The 8,526-nt window shown below is 42.5% G+C and overlaps 1 non-coding gene across 1 annotated transcript; it reads left to right on the top strand.

The window, feature by feature from the left end:
* Positions 1–887: 887 nt before the first annotated feature.
* On the top strand, positions 888–1,023 carry LOC133067555 (small nucleolar RNA SNORA2/SNORA34 family). The gene has a single exon (XR_009695337.1). It is a non-coding gene; the product is annotated as a small nucleolar RNA SNORA2/SNORA34 family (small nucleolar RNA).
* The last annotated feature ends 7,503 nt before the right edge of the window (positions 1,024–8,526 follow it).

Below are 8,526 nucleotides of genomic sequence, written 5' to 3'. Positions count from 1 at the left end.
CAGAGGAACTGCAGCCAGAAAGAGTGATTCATGGCCTTCCAGAGACAGAACTGAATAAACTCCTGTTTCATGGCCTAGCCTAACAAACTGCCAATGTTATCTTAAAGATAACATACAAAAGAATTAAGAGAGGCAAAACAGAATATGGAGCCTCACAGAGTCACTCCCCAGAGAACTCATGTTGCAAACTGTCTCCTGCCTTCTCTTTGTGTGTGTGTGTGTGTGTGTGTGTGTGTGTGTGAGAGAGAGAGAGAGAGAGAGAGAGAGAGAGAGAGAGACTGTATTGATTCTTAGTTGCAGCACATGGAGCTTGGTTGTGGCATATGGGATCTTGGTTGCTGCATGTGGAATCTTTAGTTGTGGCATGAGGGATCTAGTTCTCTGACAGGGGATTGAACCTGGACCCCTTGCGTTGGGAGTCCTAGCTCCTGGACCACCAGGGAAGTCCCCTGCCTTGCCTTTTGAAATCACATGTCAGATCATGACACAAGTCATGTTAATTCCCCTTTCCTTTCAGGAGAAATTCTGGGCTTGCTGCTGGGACGTTTCAGGCCCTTCAGACAAGGGCCCAATTCTGCTGCCCAGACTTCCCTCCTGATCCTTCCCTCAGTCTATTCTTGGTGTGTCTGTGCCATATGGGTCACCCTCCATGCCTTAGCACAGGTCAGAGCCTCTGTCCAGAACACCCTTTCATCTCCCACTCAACCTTGAAGGTCTATTTCATTTGCTGCTGCCCCGAGAAGCTTCTTCACTCACTAGGCTTCATTTCACTATGGTTTCACACATGGGTGACTCCTTACGCCCAAGGACTCACTGTCTGAAACCCCATGGGATGGGATGAGATGAGATGAGATGAGAGAATCTTACAGTTAAATATCTTAAAGCCTTGGGTCCTGAATCAAGGCTAGCAGTTTGCTGAAGCTGTTGGTTTCAAGAAGGAGTCTAGAGAAGTCTCTATCTTTGGTCTGTTGGCCTTTCAGAACTTAGGAAATGTAATAGTCAATTCATTAGAAAGAAACATCTCAGTCATTGGTGATACATACGGACTAACACTTCTGGTTGATTAATACTAGAATTCCAAAATTGAGAGGTCTCTGATTTAACTTGTTCATTAGAATTATAATACTGTTAAATCTAATTACTACCCCCCAAAGTTCCTGTGGATCTAAAATTAGTGGGATGATTCTGAACTGTGAGCTCTGTCTGAGTATTATCCTTTTGTATGATCAGAGTCCTGACTTGTATATTTTAGACTTCATTCACATTAGAAACTTATATTTACTATTGGGCTGTAAAACATTTTGAGTTCTATATTGGATTGTGAAAGTGCATCCCTATTGCACTTTTGAGACAATCGAGACACTAATTGAGAAATTGGGACACTATTGTCTCAATTGACACAATTGTCTCTGTTGGGACACTAACTGAGAAAGTTACTTACATTCATAGTAAATGCACTTCTTAAATATTATGATCTTTATTATATCGAAGGCATAAATCTTGCCAGATTTCATTTCCCTGGCAAGATATACAAATATTTGGATAGTAAAATGTATCTTTTTAATACCAACAAAGGAAATTTTTCTTGCTCTTTAGAAAGGAAAACTAATTTTTTTCTATTCTGTTTATTATATATTTAACCAATTTAAATAAATAACTTAAGGCCTTAAGTGAAACATAGAATTGGAGACACTGAGGTCACAGATCCACCAAAAACCCTTATTTTAATTTTTATGCTTAACTAACTAAAATAATAGGAACTATACCACTACTAAACCATTGGTAATATTTTTATACATATTAAGTAATAATTCCTTAGAAATATTTCAGAATCTGCCTCCCTTGCAGTTTAAATGAGAAGCTTGTGTGTACATTTATATGCATGCCTAAAGGTATTTTGTTTTCCTTGTCTGATTTTATGACTCGAACCTGGTGTTTCTTGTTATCAGCTCCCACCTTGTCCCCAAAGAAACCCACTTAAATGCAGGCCTTAACTCTCCTCCTTCTCACAAATGGGGGATGTGGTTAAAATACCAGGGTTTACATTCCTTGTCTTGTTTTAGTTTTTAAAATTTTATTTATTTATTATTTTTGGTCACACTGGGTCTCTGTCACTGCATGCAGGTTTTCACTAGTTGTGGTGAGCGGGGCCTCCTCTCTACTTGTGGTGTGCAGGCTTCTCATTGTGGTGGCTTCTCTTCTTGCAAAGCACAGGCTCTAGGGTGTGCGGGCTTCAGTTGTTGTGGCTTACTGGCTTAGTTGCCCCATGGCATGTGGAATCTTCCCAGAGCAGGGATTGAACCCGTGTCCTCTGCAATGGCTGACAGATTCTTAACCACTGACCACCAGAGAACACCTTGTCATTTTTAATCTCTCCCCGGGATGCATTGTAAATACCTTTACTCCTAACTGCTATATGGACTATAATTCTTTTTTTCTCTCCGACCCTTCCCCCCACCTCAATTATATTAGATGTCACCACAAAGAAGTGACATCTGATAATCTGGGTGCTGAGGAGATGTGTAAAGAAACAACGCATGCAAATACCAAAACTTGGCAAAAGAAGAATGCATCAATAGAATGTAATTACTTATCTTATTTGGGGAACAAGATACAGATTTCCTAACAAAAGTTCATCCGGTGGGTGAATGAATGAATAAATTTGTAAAGATAGAAACAGGATGAATAAAGGGCAGGGTGAACTTAGGTTTGAAGAACAAGAATAATGACTGCTTTTATTTGGATCAGGGCAGGAAGAACTACAAAGGCGTGAGCCTGTTTGGGGTAGATGATAACATGTTTAAAGTGACAAAGAGAAAATGCACCTGTTTTTTAACTTTGCCCTTCTATCAAGGTTAATGATCGACACAATGCAAAACATGGGGACCAGGAAATGGAAGCCCAAGGTAGGGGAAGGAATGGGGGAAAAAAAAACACCTGTTTTGAATAAGTTCATATCCTGGTTCAGTCAAATTGCAGGTAAATGGACTAGAATGCCTGTCAGTCATCTCTGAGGAATTATGAAAAACAGGAAGGTATGGAAAGGCTGAAGATAAGAAAACACTGGTCTAGACCCAGCCGTCCCGGGCCAGGCCCCCACCCCCAGGCCTCAGGCTTCAGCCTTCCAGCCTCAGGTCCCTAACAAGTGCCTTCTGTGACCCCCTTCACACCCCAGGCCCCAAGGACCCAGACCTGGGGGCAGCTGCCTCCCTCCTGGTGAAAGTCTTGCCACTGCCCAGCTCTCAGGCATGCTGGCCAGGTATGGCTGGGCTCCTGCAGGCCTCTGCCCACCGCGGGCCCAGCATCCCCCAAGGCCTGTGGGCCCCCCAGGTGCTGCCTGCCTCCCCCAGGGAGCTTCTCCGCCCCCCTGTTGGCCTGGGACACTGCCTGGGCAGTCCATGCTGACCAAGGCAGCCAGCCGGTGCCATCTGCTCCTGTTCCATCGGCCCCAGGCCCTGGCAGCTCCCCGCTGCCCCCCACCTCCTCCCCCACCTCCACCCTCTGAATGAGCTCTGCATGTTCCACTAACCCATGTAGGTGGCGGGGGGAGGTGCCTGGCTTTGACTGCTTTGGAGGGCAGAACACTAAGCTGATCATGGTGGGCCTGCCATGCTCGCCTCAGTAAAAGCAATTCCAACCTCAAAAAAGAAAAGAAAAGAAAAGAAAGAAAGAAAACACTGCCCTAATTGTCAAAAAACGAACGAAGGTAGAATCAGGACTTAACCCGGCAGCCCAGTGGTTAATACTTCATCTTTTATTGCAGGGGGGTTGGATTAGATCCTGGGTCAGGGAGCTGAGAGCCTACATTCCTTTTGGCCAAAAAACCAAAACATAAAACAAAAGCAATATTGTAATAAATAAAGACTTCTTTTAAAAAAGGAAAGAAGGTGGAATCTAGAAAGTCTCTAGGGAATTATCAAGTGAGTGTTTTGTGAATTCTTAGTCAAGCAAGTAGAAATTCACCTGGAGCCAGCAGTGACTCACTGTAAATCACACCCAGATCTTTTATTTCCCCTCCCAGTGGGACTACTGGTCGATCAGATTGGGGGTATGTATGTAGCAGGTATGGTATATCTGGACTGTAAGAGCCATTAAAGTTATAAAAGGAAGAAATGCTGATTGAGTTAGGAGAGAGATTAATCTGTGACTTTTTAAAAGACGGAATCTAAAACATTATTGATTGAAGAATGGGTGACAGACTGGAAGAAAGCTTCTAAATACCTTCTGAGAAGCTTTGATCTTTAACAGTCATGTTCAGGGTTCATATCAGTGACTCAGACTCACACTATATGTCTTAATCAAATTTGAGATTTGTAGAAAGACAAATGATAGTGAATTTGATGTAATTCTACAATTAGGGCCCAAAACAATTTCAGCAAGGTGGTACAGCTGCCTGATGTCATCAAGGTGGAATGTCATGGATGGAAATGTACAGTCTTGCCTTGATTGATGAGTATAGGAGACAATGGTATGAGAGAATGGTATGTCTGGCTATCAGAAAACTGAATTTATACCTAAGAATCTTGTTGGAAGCATTTATATCCAATAACCAGAAAATAATTAATGATGCTAAAAGAATAAGAGTATGGTATTTGGATGAAAAATAGTCTTTCATTTGCAGAGCAGACAATGTTTGGAGCACAGAGTTCAGTTTTGGGTGCTCTGATTAAAAGGGACTTTGATACGGAGGAGGACATCCCAGAATAGACATTGGGATGTCCTAGAGCCCTGAAAACACCCTACATGCTTGCATGCTAGGACACGTCAGTCGTGTCCAACTCTTTGCAACTCTGTGGACTGTAGCCCACCAGGCACCTCTGTCCATGGGATTCTCCAGGCAAGAACACTGGAGAGAATTGCCTTGCCCTTCCCCAGGGGATCTTTCTGACCCAGGAATCAAACCAGCAGGGGATTATTGAAGGTCCTGGGAATGCTCAGCTTCTAAAGGAGAAAATCTGGGATTCCCCTGGTGGTCCAGTGGTTAAGGCTCCGTGATCCCAAGGCAGGGGGCCTGGGTTCCATCCCTGATCAGGGAACCAGCTCCCACATGCCACTACTAAGACCCCGCCCAACTAAATAAACTTAAAAAAAAAAAGACTGTTTTTGCTTAGCAAAATGAAATAAAGGAGAAGACCTATGGGAAAATGAAGAGTCGTTTTCATAAATCTGGGTAAGAAGATCAGGCCTAGAGATGCATGAGAACATCGGTGTGGTCTTTCTGATGATGAGAGCTGTCTGGCAGTGGAAAGAGGTGGTACGCTCCCTGTCACTGGAGCTATCAGAGCAATCAGGCTGAAGAACCCCTTACAGACAGTGATTTCCTGGACTGAATAAGCATAGTTGCACTCAGTGGCCTCTAGGGGATGCCAGGGCCAAGCCCTGTGGGAAGGGAGGACTTCCCAGGGTTCCAGGCCCTCTCCTCGATGCACGTTCTGTCCTCCAGCCCACTGTGGGATTGCCCCTGAGTGCGCATGAATTTCAGGGCAGGCTCTTCTGACAGTTTTGGTCATTGTGTATTTCTTGTCCCTGTAGCTGTCTTCTTTGACCATTAGGACACCAGTGGAGTTGGGACCAGAGCAAAAGTGAGTGGGAGCAGGAGGTCATGGGACAGCTGGGGCCACCATATGGGCAGAGTGAGTGGGGTTCACAGGTGGTGTGTTGACCTAAGGGACCAATATGGGGCAGCCATTGGCAGGGGTGACGGCTGACCACGCGCTGACAGAGCCTGATCTGTGTTAACGTGTGAGGATGATGGTAATGGAAAGAATGAGACAGGAGGGAATTGCGAGGTAATTACTTCTTGACAGCCTGATAAGGAAAATGAGATAATCCCCAGCAGTGGGGACAGCGATGAGTGTTCATGAGCTTTAAAGGCAGAGAGCCTCAGGGTTGAATCTTGGCACTGCCACTAGTCAACTGTGTGTCCATGGGCAGGTCACTTAACCCCTTGAGCCTCTCTTTTCTCTCTAGTCTGAAGGGCACAGTATACCAGCTCTCATGCTGTCAGAAAGAATAGTGGATTCTCAGGCTTGATGGAAAGCATGTGCCTGGCATGGAGGGAGTCTTTTGGTCTTGTTTTGTTTTCTGACCTTGTCCTACTGCATGTGGAATCTTAGTTCCCCAACCAGGGATCAAACATGTGCCCCTTACAAGGAAGCATGGAGTCCTAACCACTGGGCTACCAGGGAAGTCCACAAAGGGAATCTTTTTTTTTTTTTTCCCCATGTATTTATATTAGTTGGAGGCTAATTACTTTACAATATTGTAGTGGTTTTCGCCATACATTGATATGAATCAGCCATGGATTTACATGTGTTCCCCATCCTGAACCCCCCTTCCACCTCCCTCCTCATCCCATCCCTCTGGGTATCCTAGTGCACCAGCCCTGAGCACTTGTCTCATGCATCAAACCTGGACTGACAATCTGTTTCACAATTGATAATATACATGTTTCAATGTATTCTCTCAGATCATCCCACCCTCACCTTCTCCCACAGAGTCCAAAAGTCTGTTCTATACATCTGTGTCTCTTTTTCTATCTTGCATACAGGGTTATCATTACCACCTTTCTAAAGTCCATATATATGCGTTAGTATACTGTATTGGTGTTTTTCTTTCTGGCTTACTTCACTCTGTATAATGGGCTCCAGTTTCATCCACCTCATTAGAGCTGATTCAAATGTATTCTTTTTAATGGCTGAGTAATATTCCATTGTGTATATGTACCACAGCTTTCTTATCCATTCGTCTGCTGATGGGCATCTAGGTTGCTTTCATGTCCTGGATATTGTAAACAGTGCTGTGATGAACACTGGGGTACATGTGTCTCTTTCAGTTCTGGTTTCCTCAGTGTGTTTGCCCAGGAGTGGGATTGCTGGATCATATGGCAGTTCTCTTTCCAGTTTTTTAAGGAATCTCCACACTGTTCTCCATATTGGCTGTACTAGTTTGCATTCCCACCAACAGTGTAAGAGGGTTCCCTTTTCTCCACACCCTCTCCAGCATTTATTGCTTGTAGACTTTTGGATAGCAGCCATTCTGATTGGCATGAAATGGTACATCATTGTGGTTTTGATTTGTATTTCTCTAATAATGAGTGATGTTGAGCATCTTTTCATGTGTTTGTTAGCCATCTGTATGTCTTCTTTGGAGAAATGTCTGTTTAGTTCTTTGGCCCATTTTTTGATTGGGTCGTTTATTTTTCTGGAATTGAGCTGCAGGAGTTGTTGTATATTTTTGAGATTAATTCTTTGTTGCTTCCTTTGCTATTATTTTCTCCCATTCTGAAGATTGTCTTTTCACCTTACTTATAGTTTCCTTTGTTTTGCAAAAGCTTTTAAGTTTCATTAGGTCCCATTTTTTAATTTTTGCTTTTATTTCCAATATTCTGGGAGGTGGGTCATAGAGGATCTTGCTGTGATTTATGTCACAGAGTGTTTTGCCTATGTTCTCCTCTAAGAGTTTTATAGTTTCTGGTCTTACACTTATATCTTTAATCCATTTTGAGTTTATTTTTGTGTATGGTGTTAGAAAGTGTTCTAGTTTCATTCTTTTACAAGTGGTTGACCAGTTTTCCCAGGACCACTTGTTAAAGAGATTGTCTTTTCTCCATTGTATATTCTTGTCTCCTTTGTTGAAGATAAGGTGTCCATAGGTATGTGGATTTATCTCTGGGCTTTCTATTTTGTTCCATTGATCTATATTTCTGTCTTTGTGCCAGTACCATACTGTCTTGATGACTGTGGCTTTGTAGTAGAGCCTGAAGTCAGGCAGGTTGATTCCTCCAGTTCCATTCTTCTTTCTCAAGCTTGCTTTGGCTATTCGAGGTTTTTTGTATTTCCATACAAATTGTGAAATTATTTGTTCTAGTTCTGTAAAAAATACCATTGGTAGCTTGATAGGGATTGCATTGAATCTATAGATTGCTTTGGGTAGTATAGTCATTTTCACAATATTGATTCTTCCAATCCATGAACACAGTATATTTCTCCATCTATTTGTGTCCTCTTTGATGTCTTTCATCAGTGTTTTATAGTTTTCTATATATAGGTCTTTTGTTTCTTTAGGTAGATATATTCCTGAGTATTTTATTCTTTTCATTGCAGTGGTGAATGGTATTGTTTCCTTAATTTCTCTTTTTGTTTTCTCATTGTTAGTGTATAGGGATGCAAGGGATTTCTGTGTGTTAATTTTATATCCTGCAACTTTACTATATTCATTGATTAGCTCTAGTAATTTTCTGGTAGAGTCTTTAGGGTTTTCTATGTAGAGGACCATGTCATCTGCAAACAGTGAGAGTTTTACATCTTCTTTTCCTTTCTGGATTCCTTTTATTTCTTTTTCTGCTCTGGTTGCTGTGGCCAAAACTCCCAAAACTATGTTGAATAGTAGTGGTGAGAATGGGCACCCTTGCCTTGTTCCTGACTTTAGGGGAAATGTTTTCAATTTTTCACCATTGAGGATAATGTTTGCTGTGGGTTTGTCATATATAGCTTTTATTATGTTGAGGTATGTTCCTTCTATTCC

Source organism: Dama dama, chromosome 12 (assembly GCF_033118175.1).
Source record: "Dama dama isolate Ldn47 chromosome 12, ASM3311817v1, whole genome shotgun sequence".
NCBI classification, from domain to species: domain Eukaryota; kingdom Metazoa; phylum Chordata; class Mammalia; order Artiodactyla; family Cervidae; genus Dama; species Dama dama.
This window is presented reverse-complemented; position numbering and strand designations above follow the sequence as displayed.